This window comes from Diadema setosum, chromosome 13 (genome assembly GCF_964275005.1).
Source record: "Diadema setosum chromosome 13, eeDiaSeto1, whole genome shotgun sequence".
NCBI classification, from domain to species: domain Eukaryota; kingdom Metazoa; phylum Echinodermata; class Echinoidea; order Diadematoida; family Diadematidae; genus Diadema; species Diadema setosum.
Genome location: NC_092697.1, coordinates 13,061,084 through 13,076,865, shown reverse-complemented (window position 1 = coordinate 13,076,865; position 15,782 = coordinate 13,061,084). Strand labels below are relative to the sequence as shown.

Sequence of the window (15,782 nt, the reverse complement as noted above, 5' to 3'; positions counted from 1 at the left end):
TTCCCCAGGATAACATTCTGATTCCTTTATTGTATTATAATCAAATGTATATGAATATGTACGTGATACATAATGCATGGATGTGTGCATACACATATCGATTTATTTATCTATCCATATTATGAATAAGAGTATGTATATGTATGTATAGGATAGGTACATCATGTATATTATATGAGCATGTATGTGTACGATGTGCCTTACCATTACTGCATACATAAAACAAACACAATATATTTTGTTCAATGTCAGATAACACTATGTATAAGATATTTTGTATTCACACATTATCATTTCCATAGTGCATATTTGGTCATTACTCCGGCAAAGGCAACTGAACGTGTTAACTTTAATATAATTATCATACTGTATTTATCATCATTACTATCATTGTAAAGTAGTTGGAGTGGTACCCATACACTTTGTAACTTTCCCTTTTCCCCCTATACCCTTCCCTATTTCTCTCTTTCTCTATTCCCTATTCTATTCAGAGTAGGTAAGCATATAGTCTCCATACCGTCAAGCCTCGGCTTATTTTGGAGACCCTTCTGTTTAAGTTCCATAAGCTAGTATATTTGTATTTGTCTTGTATAATTGTACTAAAAACTATGTGCTGATATACTGTTTGTCATAAATGACATGTACATGATCCTATCTGATGTAACGGAATTAAGCATAAATAAATCAAATCAAATCAAATCCGGCTCATTGTCTCGAGCAGACTTCTCAGCCGTTATTAGCGGCCTAGGCCCCTCCGGTATGCAGGCAGTAGAGTCCGATGCTTACCACTTACCAGCACAGGAACCTCGATTGGTCCGATTCAGAGCCAAACAAAACAAACAAGCAATATTAATAAAATATAAATATATATAGTAATCACATATACATTTTTTTAAAGTAAAGTAAGCAATCTCTGGGCTGTGGTGCGCATGAATTGCCTCTTCAGAATACCTCGAGGCACAGTTAGTGCAAACTATGTACACTAACATGCATGAAAGTTTATCTAAAATCGTTGTGATCTTTTAACATATAACACAAGAGCTCTTTGGTATACTGGGTTAGTTGAAATTAGTAAGCTTTGAATGCTGTTCTCATGAATTTTTGTTTCAGCTAACATCATAGCTCTGGGTATAATATATCTGGGGCAGAGCATACGAAAATGATCAACTGTTTCTGGGACGTTACAATATTCACACATACCCGACACATGTTGGTTTATTTGAAACAAATTGTCATTTAAACCTAAGTTCCCAATCCTGAGGCGATGTACGTCTCAGCTCTTCTGTCATTCAAAGTGCATAAATAGGTCTGAGAAACCTTTCGTTGAACATATTTCGGGGGGGGGGGGGAGTTTGTCTCATCCCATTTAATTTGCCATTTTGTCATATAACACCTTTTCAGTTTTTTATTGAATTCATATTTATTCAACTTGTTATTCACTTGTATGGAAACATTTTGTAAAGCCTTTTTTGCTGCTTTGATCTGCCACTTCGTTCCCTGTTATTCTACAGTGTCCAGGAATCCATTCCAAACTTACAAATATTCCCTTGAAATATAGATTAGTGCAGAAACTTAATATTTCTGTAACAAAACTTTCTTCTCTTTGAGATCGAATGCCTTGAAGGGCACTGAGTGAGTCACTAAAAATAACTACTCCTGTTTGAAGTGCTGGTAATTGATCAATCCAATACAAAGCTAGCGTGATAGCCGCCAATTCGGCTCTATAAACAGATGTTTGGTTCTGCATTCTTTTAATCTGAACATAGTTATACACTGGCACATAAAATGAAGAGGCTACCTTGCCTTCAGGTGATTTGGAGCCATCTGTATATACATGTAAACAGTTTTGCCATTTGGTATACATCACTTCTAAGGAGGCCTGTTTTACTCTTTTAATTGTGTCGATACACACGGAGGTTTCCACATCCAGAAAGGCATGTTGGGAGGTTTTGCACACAATTCAACATGTGGATCTAAAAATTCAAATGAGTTTTGAGTCCTTTGTCCGAAAGGTTCTTTTGAAGCAGTGTTTTTACAAAAGTCAAATTGCCAACAATTTTTAAGCCCTTCTTTCATAGGATAATTGGGAGTATTCTCAATACGTGCTTTCAGTCTAGCCGAGAGCATCTCTCGACGTAACTCTAGGGGCATTTCTCCGAATTCCACTTGGAGGGTCCTTAGGGCTGTCCCTTTTTTGCGTTTGCACGAATAATTAAAGCCTGATATTGTATGGAGTTTAAAACATTCTTGACACTCATAGTAGCAGAATCATAAGCCTCACAAGCATAATCTATTATGGAGCGTATTAAAGATCTGTATACGCCTAACAATTCTTGTATGCTTTGACAAAAATTTGTATGAGCTAAAACTATCAGTATATTCAACCTTTTCTTACATCGCAGAACTACGTCTTGCAAGTGTGGTCTCCAAGTCATCCTCCTATATCAAATATCACTCCTAAATATCTATACTGAGGAGCAAATTTCAGCTCATTTTTCTCAAACAATAGACGAACGCGCTCATCTTTGTTTCCACGAGAGAAAAGAACAGAAGTGGTCTTCAACGGTGATATTTTCAGTCCCCGTGAAGTGAACCATTCATTCAAAACGTGTAAGTATATTTGAATTTGAACAGTCATTTCTCTAATATCATTTCCTGATGTCCAGATAACGCAATCATCTGCATATAACAAATTATAAACATTATTCGTTCTGCTTACAGGTACATCAGAAATCATTAGATTAAACAATATTGGGCTCAAAATACTGCCCTGCGGGAGACCATTTTCCATATGAAAAATATCAGATTTCTCATTTCCTATTTTGACCTGGCAAGTACGATATAATAGAAAGTTCTTTATAAATTGTAAAATATTTCCTCTTAAACCCAAATGACTGAGTTTTACTATGAGTCCTTTTGTCCAGAGTGTATCATACGCCTTCTCCAGGTCAATGAACACTGCTTGGGACTTCACACCAGTTTCTAAATTCTTCATTATTTCATTTTCCAAATGTACGATAATATCAAGAGTGCAACGGCCTTTTCTAAAGTCGTGTTGAAAATTTGCGAGCAGATCGTGTTTTTCTATAAAATATTGCAATCTGTTTTTCACCAGCGTTTCCATTATTTTCATGAAACATGATGTCAACGCTATTGGGCGGTAAGAGCACAAATGGTGCGGGTCCTTACCCTGCTTGGGCAGAGGAATCAAAATCGAGTGTTTGCACGATTCTGGAATATCTCCAGTATCCCATATTTGGTTGTACAATTTCAGTAATATCTCCTTTTTTGACTCTGGTAAATTTTTATACACTTCATATCCTGTCTTATCTTCTCCCGGTGCTGAAGCTTTTTTTTTTCTTGCAGAACTCTTTCCAATTCACTCATCACAAAAGGCTCGTTTAAGGCCAGTTGCAAGCCTTCCATATCCTGAACCTGGATCACATCAAATTCTTCCTTTATCTCTTTATAGATATTACTTTTTGTATTCCCTTTCCCTGTATACTTCAAATATCTGGCAAATTCATTTGCTTTGTCTTTATCATCAACAATAATACTTTCACCCACATATAACACAGACATGCTATGGGTTTTATTCCGAAGAATACCGTTCATACTCTTTGAATGAATGAATTTCCACATCGCCGAAACAGACGTGGATCGATTCAGACTTGCACAAAAGGCTTGCCAAAATCTCGTTCTTGCCTGCCGTATCGTTCGCTGCGTTTCTGCTTTCTTCTTTTTGTACCTGTACAAATTTTCCTCAGACCAACACCTAGAGAGTCTATTTTTCAATCTATTCCTTTCTTTAATTTTCAAAGAACATTCTTTTGTCCACCAAGGCTGTGACTTTTGGTGTCTATTTTTTCTTCTTTTAACTCCAACTGTATCTTCAAGTACCTCTCTAATGTGTGACATAAACATCTCATAAAACATTTTTGTATCCACGTTGATATTATCTATATTCATAACATTCTCACACAATTGAGCAAATTTTTGCCAATCCATATTTTTAAAATTCCAACTATTGCTTCCATTACTCATTTCTCGGAGGAGAGACTTTCCTCCCACACACAACTCGATACAAACAGGAAATTGATCACTGCCTAGTTTGTCTGGCTTAACATTCCAAGTGCACTTACTTCCTAACTGAGATGAAATCAGAGACAGATCCAAACAAGATATTTTTCCTGAATGGGGGTCAAGTCTCGTGCCAGATCCGTCATTTAATATGACTAGATAATTTTGTGAAACAAATTCCTCAATCAATTTACCATTTCTATCCAGTTTATCACTACCCCAAAGGGGGTTATGAGAATTAAAATCACCTACAATCAATAATTTTGCAGGATCTTTAGCTTTTCTTATAGATAAATCTACAGCCTCAATGCATATCTCTCTGCAAGGGTTATAACAATTAACTACTGTGAGGAAAAACTTGCCCCCAAAAATATCAATCACTTGCAATTCAGCTTCAGACTCGCAGCCTTTATTATTATTATATTCTTTATTCGCTTCTTACAAAGCACATATATATACAGTAAAATATTCCTAAAAACATGCAGATACAATGTGTAGACATGGATACGGAAATGAAATATTGAAAAAAAAAAATTAAACAGACACACACATAGGTCTAAAAATGCCCTCAGGGAGATCCAACAGACATCCACATATTTTTGCCCATCAACCCTCCCTCACCCGTGCCCACTCTGACTGTTCGGGGAAGTGAGTGGAGCACAGCACCCATCCGTATCCCAGCTAAAAAACTACGCACCCAATCCAGCACAATGTACCTCACTCTCTGACAACTAGTACATGATGTGTACACGCAAGTGCGCACGTGCGCCCGTGCATGCTCTCATAGACATGCACACATTGTTCAATAAGTACGATGTTCTACTATGCACCCTTACAAATGTATACGCACATTCGAATGCATTCACAATTTGGCATTCACTCGCTCCCGTACACTCCCGCAAATGGACTACCAGCAATATGACAGTGTGCATGTATATAACTACACCATGTATGTGTACATGCAGCACAACATGTGTATAAAATTCAACAACTGTCCCCGAAGCAGTCATGATGATTAAAAAAAAAAAAAAAAATTGCATCTTTTACTCTATGTTCTGTATAATAGTGTAGCCAGTAAAAAAAACTGCATTCTCCCTGAAAGTATTTCATTCCAGCTACACTATGCCACATTAATGTAGACACAGATACGAAATCAACTCATTACATTCTTGAGGGTTTAAAAAAGAAAATTCTTTGTAATCCCTCATATGTATCAATTCCCTTATTTGCTCGGCATTCCTCATGGCTTCATCCATCTCACCGCATAATGCCTTCCATCTTTCATTTATCTTTGACTGGTCTAAAAAATACCTACTATTCAAAAATCTCAAATTACCACCTAGTACAGAATATGCTCCAAATCTACTCATTCCTGTTATATAAGAAACAATCTGATTCTTTGTGTTTAAAGATTTTGTTATAAAATTCAAACACCTTCTATGGAACCATAAGTCAGGGCTCATCATTGCTGATAAAAAAGGCAAGAATGCATTATGTGTCTGCCATGGAATTTTCCATACTCTTCGAACAGCAGTTCTCCAGTGTCTATATAACGCATCTAAAGAGGAGTCATATAATGGACATAACTGAGAGCCATAAAAGCTACAACAAAATTTTTGAAACAAAACATTACGTACTTCACACTTGGCATATCTAAAATTACTCAGTAAAATATTACACTGACGGTTAAAATCACCATTAATTTTAGACAAATCAGCATGCAAAATATCATTTGTAATAATATGACCAAGATGACATATACTGTCTACAACTTTCACATACTCTCCGTTAATTGTTATCCTTGGATCTACAACTTCTTTTCCATCACATTTGAATATAATAAGCTGACTTTTGTCACTATTAAACATCAAATCAAATTGAGAAGCATATTTTTGACAGATAGTAATCATTTCCTTCAGAGCTGACACATTTGGGGATAAAATGATCAAATCATCAGCATATGAGAAAACGCCACTAAACATTTGACCCATGTAACATCCTTCACCAAGTGCCTGCAGCTGATGCAGAAGCCCATCAATATAGAGACAGAACATACATGGAGACAATATACCACCTTGTTTAACTCCATTTGAAACCGTGAAAAAATCAGAATAAACTCCATTCCATCTGAGTCTGATCTTCTGATCTAAGTACATATTTAGCAACAGCTTGCAAAACATTGGACACACCCCTTTGCATAACATAATTTCAAATAATCTGACAAAGTTGACTCTATCAAAAGCTTTGCTGGCATCCAACACAAGACCATAAACATTGCTCTTATCATGGAGAAAATATGAAACTGTTTCTCTAACCATACTTGTGCACATTGTCGTAGATATCCCCTCTTTAAACCCAAACTGTAGATCACTTGTGCATAAATGATCTAGTTCTCTATTCATAATAACTAATTCTAAGATTTTTCCAATTATACTACTCAAAATTATTGCACGAAAATTACATGAGTTTCCAAGATTTGCCCATCTTCCCTTTGGAATAGGGACCATTGTGTTTCTAAGCATATTTTCAGGTGTATACCCATGTCTAATCATTGCGGTAAACAACAAAGCAACATATCCACTTACAGCATTGCTACCATAAATAAAATGATCTGACATTACTCCAGTAATATCGTCTTTCTTAGACTTATTCAGCTTTTTTATAGCATTGAACACTTCAGTTGCTGATATACCATGATCACCATGAGTACATGAGTCACGCCTGCATTTTTCATTCAGTAGACTATCATTGTTTTGAACCGTAATATACAGAATCATGTACATAGAAATAACACCCTCCTCTACTTTGTGTTGTTCTATTCTTAAACAAACAAGTATAATTTGGAATCTGCAAAACATTATCATCATTAAACCATGTCTCCCGTACACATATCAAATGTACAATATCAGATTTATTTGTACTTAAAAATTGTATCAATTCTTGTCCGTGTCCACTCATTCCCTGAGCATTCCATTGGAGAACGAGGAAGACCGACATAATAAACTAGCAAGTTTCCCCAACATCATAGCTGTCTTGTCCGAGAAGTTTACCGGCTGCTGCATTTATCAGGAGACGAATTTCATCCTCTGATTTGTCTTTCATGAGATTCATGATCAAAATAACAATGAAGTTGATCAGCTCATTGTCTGTAGCCTGAGCTTCAAAGTTTACACCCAACCTGTTTTTCGCAGGTCCCTCTCTTTCTGAGGGTAGCTTTTGCATGTTTTGCAGGGGCTGAGCTTGGTTTTTGCTTTGGTTGGGAATCAACGAAAAAGACCGTGTAGCTTTTGATGGGGGATTGTTCACTTCAGCTGAATGTGGGGTATGGCTCACGGGTTGGCTTGCCCGAGGGGTACCATGCTTCATTTCTTCAGGAAACTCTTTATGCCCCAGTCACATATAAACACGGATGCTCAAGGATCTACGCGGTGATCCGGGGACGTCCGGGGAGATCCGGGGAGATCCGGGATTTTGGTATGACTGTACACACGGTATCAACACGGCAGCTACACGGATCAAGGCCGAAAGAGCGCGGAGTCTACACGGACAAACACGGCATCTACACGGATCAACACGGCAGCTACACGGCAGCCACACGGACCACCCCGGATTGCTCTGCCAACACGGCAATCCCCGGATGACGCCGGATGTTTTTGACCTCCAAAAGTTGCCGTGTTGGCCTCCCGGCGTCAACACGGATCTCTCCCCGGATCAGATCCGGGGTGGTCCGGGGTGATCCGGGATGTCTATGTGACTGGGGCATTAGTTTCTTTCACTGCAGGCTGAGGTATGGGTCGTGTCTCTCCTGCAAAATTCGGCCTTTGCTCATGTTCTTGCCATTTGCGAGTGGCCTGTGCGTAGGTTAAGTTGTTCATTACTTTCAATTTTTGTATCTCTTTGCCCAAACCTTTGACAGTGGAAGCACCTGAGTACAGGGGGTATGTATTGTTTGACCTGGAATTTCTGGAAGAACAAATCAATGTCTTGGGGTAATGTGGTTGCTTCAAAAAATAGTATGACACTGCGTGTCGGGGTGAGCTTCATTTGCTCGTTTCCCGAGTTGTTTTGACTTTTCTTTTGTTCCTTTCTCATTATTCTTTTCACATGAGACACCTTTTGCTTTTTCTATTCCATCTGAATTTCTGTCTTAGACATTTCCGTGGGGATCCCAGATATTACTCCTTTAACGGTGTACATCTGATCTTGCACCTTTACTGGCATTGTACCAATAGATTGAAGTTCCATCAGTTTTCTGTACTGTTTCTCGTTTCTACATTTCACCATAATGCCATTTCGCGTAGACTTAACAAACTCTGGTGGAGATCCACAGCAAGTATGGATGGCTTTGGCTACCGTAGCCAAGCTTGTGTTTTTTAGGGACCTTTTCTTGTCTATTGGACATATGTACAATCTCAGATCAGGTGGTTTAGATCGGGGGGTACCAAACTTTTCATTACCATTCATAGATTTATCGTAATGGTCATCCTCCGAAGAGGAGTCTACTCTTGTCGCAAGGTCCTCAACATCAACACTTCCTTCGCGTATTTTCCTCTTTTCCCGACGGCCTTGTCTGTCAGACACAACAGTTTGAAATTCGTCATCAGGTGTCGCAGTACCCACTTCCGAAACCATAAATGGATCCGGGGGGTTTGCGGCGGCCATATTGGCGCTACTCAATAGAAAGGGCGGGAGATTCAAAATCTATGTGTAAATCTATACTAATACTAGCTCTAATAGGTCTATACTAAAATCGTTAGTTGTGCAAGATGGGGTGCAAATGAAGCCGAGAATGATTGCTTACCTCTGAGTGATTCTATCCATAATCATGAATCCATTTAGCCACAAAAATGGAAAAACAACGAGAGTCCAACAACCAGCAACCACCCTGTCATAGACAACCCTTTGAAGGACTCTGCACACTTGGCAGCCTTTTGCCAAGGCCCTCTCGCTGTATGGTGGTGAGCGAATGGGGGGCCAACGCTGAGCTGGACAGCCTCGCGCTGTCGCGCCTGGCGCGCTCGGCTCGTCATAGCCATCATACAGCGAGAGGGTCTTGGCAAAATGCTACACAATCAGATGCCTGGGGGCATGTTTCGATCACTGTCATTTTTTTTTTTAAACTCACACGATAATTTGTCTTGTCCTGCGAATCCGGCGCGAATACTGATAAACGAATTGAATTTTCGCATCACAATGCAAGAATCATTTACTCATGTGTGAATGCGGCTTATGAAACAGTCAGTTCCAATGGGTAGTCTCCACAGTCTAGAGATAAACTTTCTTAACTTTTTTCATCAAAAAATAATGCAACAGTATACATGTTAAAGCATTTTGACTTTCTTCTTATTCCCTTATTTTCATATTCCAACATTAAAACATGTCAAAATATAATCTAGAGTGCTTAATCTTGATTAAAAATAATAATTTTTATATAAGTAAAATATTAAACAAATCGACTTGATTATGGGCCTCGAGTGATCACTTAGATAGCAAATAAATAAAAATGAATAAATAGAAGCTGTAAAAAAATCTGAGGGATTCATTAAGAAATTCTCAAAATTTCCTTTAAAAGGTAAATCAGCATTTCATTTCCTTAAAACCGTCTGCTTCATACTAACAAACATAAATACAAATCCTGTACCATCACTAGGCTTACCTGTAAAATAGTCCCATTATAATATGTCTGAGAATGGATATCTTACTTTATGGTTTCAAGATGTGGTCAGAGCAATGTCGTATCAGTAATGTGCCAATTGCGCTGACTAATGTCCTTTAAAAGATTAATGATGTGACATCAAACACCTCTGTCTGAATTATTACCAGCAAACAGAAACAAAAAGCATAACGAAAAGCAAATGCTAAAGGTGACTTACTCTTTGTAGTTAGATCAAATGAAGTGCAAAATGACTCTTTTCCGACCGACAGAGAAAAAATGGAGTTCCTAGAGCTGGAATGAAAATGATACTCTCCACTACTGGCATTGAAGTTGAGACATGGCTTCCGAGATTTAGCTCTATATGAACTTCGACTGAAAAAAGAAGAAAATAGAATGATAAATAGTTATGATTATACTAGGTGTTTCAAAAAACATTTTCCACTTTTGATCATTAGTAATTCTGAAACTGTTCATCCGATAAAACTGTCATTGATATGAGTAATAGCTGAATAGTGTACAATTTTGTTGGAGGTAATTTGAATGTGAAAGCATAAATCAGTTTTATTAAATCTAAGATTGATTTTGAAGTAAGGTTTCAGATTTTGGTCAAATTTTAACCCTCTGTACTAAAATAAACTTTACACAGAAACCAATGATGTGTGTGTGAGTGTGTGCTGACAATGGCCCTGAACAATGGACATGCCTGAACCACCTGTTGACTGGGCGTCAGTCTCGCGCTCCCTGGCACATGTATGCTTAATCAGTAGCCGGGTTCACACGTACAAATTAGCGGGATGACGATCGCGATGCTCATCCCGAGTTTTTTTGCGAGCGTCCACACGTACCAAATTAGCGGGATAGCGATCGCGATCGGTATCCCGCTAATTTGGCGAGCGTCCACACGTACCGAATTATCCCGCTAATTGCCGATAGAGATAACAGCAAAGCCTGCAAACTGGGTCACACAGTGCCCTTCTCTATCGCTGCCTGCGCGCACTTACCTTTGTCCATTGTCTTTTACGCGTCATTGGTGTGGTTCGCGCGCTGTTGTTATTGCTCTAGGAACTCCATTTTTTCTCTGTCGGTCGGAAAAGAGCTATTTGCATTGTATATAAATGATTTTCAAGATTATGTAAGTTCCGCATATAATGGTGTTGATTTTTTGCCTAATGATTTGTTGACCGTATTACATGATAAAGGAATAGATGTATTTTTAAGACTCTTCTCATTGATGTATGCTGATGATACTTTAATCCTAGCTACTAGTGAGAACGAATTGCAATCTGCACTCAATGCTGTAAGTGATTACTGCAAATTATGGTTACTACAAGTTAATGTCAGTAAAACAAAAGTAATGATTTTCTCAAGAGGAAAAGTTAGAAAATTCAAGCCCTTTATGTTTAATGAGAATGTTTTAGAGGTTGTAGATGAGTATACTTACCTTGGAGTGGTGTTTAATTATAAAAATGATTTTAAAAAGGCCCAAACTAAACAAGTTGATAAAGCGAAACGAGCAATGTATAGTCTAATGGTTAAGTCTCGAAAGATGCGGCTTCCAATAGATATCCAATTAGAATTGTTTGACCGGCTTGTTGTACCCATTCTTATTTATGGTAGTGAAGTTTGGGGATATGAGAATTTAGCACTCACAGAGAGTCTACATTATCAATACTGCAAACATTTACTGAGACTAACAAAAAATACTATGAATAGCATGGCTCTGGGAGAACTAGGAAGGCTTGAAATAGCCTGTACTGTTAAAGAAAGAATGCTTAATTTTTGGTTAAAGATTATTACAGGAAAAGAAAGAAAATATTCATCTATTGTATGTAATATCATATCACTTTTGCATAATTATAAGATATATTCATCACCATGGTTGTTGAAAGTTTATGATACACTAAATGAGTTAGGAATGTCTTTTGTTAGGAATAACTTGGAAAACGTAAGTTCTTCGTGGTTTAGGTGTTCGATAAAACTTAGATTAAGAGACGAATTTGTACAGAATTGGCAGTCTAAGATAAGTAACAGTTCATGTTGTACGAATTACAGAATCTATAAAACGAATTTATGTTTAGATCCATATTTGTTAAAAATCCCTTACATTTTCAGACAACTTCTTTCCAAATTTCGCTGCGCCAACCACAGATTACCAATTGTAACGGGTAGGTATGCTGGTATTGAACATTGTGATCGATTGTGTAATTTATGTAATTCTAATAGATTAGGGGATGAATTTCACTATTTATTTGAGTGTCATACATTGAATAATGCCAGGAATAAATTCATTAAATCCTATTATAGAATAAGACCAAACACTTTAAAGATGTCTCAGTTATTTAATTCCCAAAATCGTAGTGAGTTGATAAATTTAGCTAAATTTTGTAAGGAAATAATGAAGCTCCATAAGAAATAATAATTATCAATATCATTATTTGTATTTTTTTCATGTAAATATAGCTTTTTACAATGTTTAGTTTTATATTATTGAAATTGCTTTTATATGCGTTATTGTTGCCCTGCTTTTTTTTTAACTGTTTTGTTTGTCTTCCTTCTCTCTTTCCTTCTCTCTCTCTCTCTCTCTCTCTCACTCTCTTTCTCTCTTCTGGGTCCTGCACCATTCTGTATATTTTGTATATTTTGTAAATATGCAATTTTCTGTATATATATGTAATTTACAATGTATTAATGTATTAATTAACTGATTTTATCTGTTACGGTGTTTATTTTTGATTTTCTTCAATACCCTGACGTTGGGTGACATGAGAAAATAAAAAAACCATTGTCATTGTCAAAAACCATTGTCATTGTCCAAAGAGGTGAAGGACCTCCTCGCAGAGGCCTCGCTGTTGTGATGTGCGCATTGCATGATGGGATGTAAAAACTCGAGATTCTAATCCCGACCGTTCACACGTACCAGCGCGGGGCCAATTATCCCGCTAATTGATGAACCAGCGCAAGATTTCTTGGGATTAGCATCGCGATGCTTATCCCGCTAATTTTCGGGGTTTTTTCTGTCCACACGTGCAAAAAACTCGGGATGACGATCGCGATGCAAATCTCGAGATTTGTATCCCGCTAACTGATGTACGTGTGAACCCGGCTAGTAATTCATGTTGGTTGCCCTGGGCACTGCTAGTCTGAATTCATGCTCGGTAAAGGGTAAAATGCATGCACATGGAAAAAGTAAGCACATGTTAAACACCACATTTTTCCAGCTGGCAATCATTTTCAAATTTTGCTTCACATATCACTAAATTTAGGATACAATTAAGCATTTAATGATCTAAAGTTCCTCATTTTTATACAACTGTCTATGTATACTAATTAAATAGTCTGACAAATTTTCGCTTTTTCGATAAAAAGAGATCATTTTTGGTAAAGAGTACAGCAGCATTTATCATTGGGGCGATTTGTTTCACAGTAGATTTATTTAAGGCTCCATATACACAAGAGTGTATACTCTAATTGATTTTCTTTTCTTCATGTCACCATGTTTACAATAGAACAGAAGGTATTCATTGTAGTTTCGTTTTTCAGGAGTAGGGAGAGGACTGTCGTGACTCAAAGACAGTATCGGCAGGTGTTTGACTTTACACAGATACTGCCAGAGCCTGAATAAAGACTAGTTGTGACAGTGGAATTTCTCATGAATAAATAATGAAGCATTCAAACCCTGGCCATTGTTCAGGACCATTGTCAGGTGTTAACCACACACTCCCATACACACCCATTAACCCCTGTGCAAAGTGAAATTTTGTACAGAGGGTTGAAAATAGAGAAAAATCTGGAACCTAACTGTGAAATTAATCATGGATTTCATGAAACTGATTTATGCTTTCATATTTAAACCACCTTCAACCAAATTGTACAGTATTCAGCTATCACTCATATCAATGACAGTGTTATCTGATATATAGTTTATGAATTATTAAGAATCAAAAGTGGGAAATGTTTTTTGAAACACCTAGTACATACATAGATATATCATTTTGATAAGTTACTGAACACTTATGCTGAACATTAATCAAGTGTTTATTTCATTCTCCATCTGAGAAGATGGCTGGATGGCCCATATTCAGCTACACTGACTGGCATTCCATGGGGTCCAGTTGGACGTGAGAGCGTGACTACTTCACCGCGTTATTATGCATTCTGTGTATGAGTGAGTGATGTTCATTATTCCGAAGGTTCGTTATTCGGAAGGTTCATTCATCCGAAACACACAAATTCCCTATCTCTAGAGGTTCGTTGATCCGAAAATGAAAAAGGGTTCCTTAATCCAAACATTTTTATGGCGTTATTCCGAAGGTTCGCTATTCCAAAGGCTCGTTTATCCGAAAATCAAATAGGGTTCGTTATTCCGAAGGTCCGCTGATCCGAAAATGAAATAGGGTCTTATCTCATTTTCGGATTAACGAACCTTCGGAATAACAAACCTTATTTCATTTTATGTTTTGCTCGCTCCCCATATTGATATACATGATGATATCCATCAAGATACACAATAATCCCCAAATTTAAAAACGTTTCACTTTCATAACATTGAATAGGGAGACCTTCCAGATTAAGGTCGTTAATTTTACAGACCACGCACGCACACACACACACACACAATGCACACCCACGCGGGCCTCTGCGGACTTTATTGCCATCAGCGTCTCAAAGTCGGAAATTTTGAAAATGGATTGACGCCCATGCATGTACCGTACAGCACCAGTCAAATCCACCAGGGAATCCACCCTCCCTCCTCCACGCATACACACACATACACGCACTCAGTAATATCTGCAGTATACAATTATGATCATTACTTAAATCAAAAGCATCCCTATTATGGTGGCAAAAGTTCTGAAACCCTCTTTTGCGATTTTTTTTTTCTAGAGACCTGTCCTGCCTCTGAGATTCCCTAAATCCTGAACAGGCAATTTACCTGCTTATGTAGCAGGCTTTCATGAAGTTGGAGAGTTTTTGAACTACCTTTCTCTCTGCCAATGACAGAACTTAAAACACTCCTAAAAAAGCTCAAAGAAAAAGCTTGGTGAATAATCACATTCAGCCCCTCCCCTCTTTTTACCATCCTAGCCGGACTTTGTCACTCGAAGTGTAAGCGATTACTAGATATTTCGATTGGGGTTAATACTAGTTATCTTTCAATAGAGCAAATTGGGGGTAGTCATCCGTAGGTAATTCGCTGGGGTACTTGATTGGAGGGAGGTAGCTGGGGGTAATCATCCTTGAGGGTAGTAAGCTGGGTGTGGTAGATGTCCTAGAGTGTGGCTGTAATATAGTATAATCGTCTAGGGGGTGATTGTCCGGGGTCATCCCACGAGACCGACACCCACGTGCAGTGGCGTATCTGGGGGGGGGGGGGGGGGCAAGGGGGGCACGTGCCCCGGGCGCCACTCCTTGGGGGCGCAAAAGAAGAAAAAAAAACGAAGAAGAAAAAAAAAAGGAAAAAAAAAACGAAGAAGAAGAAGAAAAAAAGAAAAGGAGAAGAAGAAGGAAAAAAACAAAACAAAACAAAACAAAAACCTCGCCCGGAAGGGGGGAGGGAGAATGGTGGGGGGGGGGGGGCAGAAAACCAAATCAAACAAGATAAAAACAAGACATGATGATGACGCGGACAAAATGACAATGTTTATTGCGTTCACACAAAAATTCCATGTTCTGTGATCTGAAATACAAAAATTTTCGACTCGCTCGCTGCGCTCCCTCGCCAAAATGTATATAAAAAATAAGATAAGAACAAAACGTGATGATGACAAAATGAAAGTGTCATTGTGTTCACACATGTCATTTCTTTCGTTCTGAAGCGATCGCCAATTGGATCAAAAGAAGGCGCCAACGGTATCGAACATACGGGGGGAGGGGCGCAAAAAACCCGAATCAAACAAGATAACAACAAAACGTAATGATGACGCGGAAATATACAAATTTCGGCTCACTCGCTCGTACTAATTTAGAGTATTTTTTCAAGTCCTCAGTTTGTTGGTATAAATCGTTATCTATAAGGCCGTCACTATATCTTGATTAGAATTGTAAG

The 15,782-nt window shown here is 38.0% G+C and overlaps 1 protein-coding gene across 1 annotated transcript in view; it reads right to left on the bottom strand.

Annotated features, from left to right (window-relative positions):
* LOC140236424 (uncharacterized) overlaps window positions 1–15,782 on the bottom strand; it is a 91,281-nt gene that overhangs the window by 58,702 nt on the left and 16,797 nt on the right. Inside the window, exon 3 of the mRNA XM_072316350.1 lies at window positions 9,954–10,108. The gene's annotated coding sequence lies outside the window, so the exon portion shown is untranslated. The remainder of the gene's footprint in view (window positions 1–9,953; window positions 10,109–15,782) is intronic.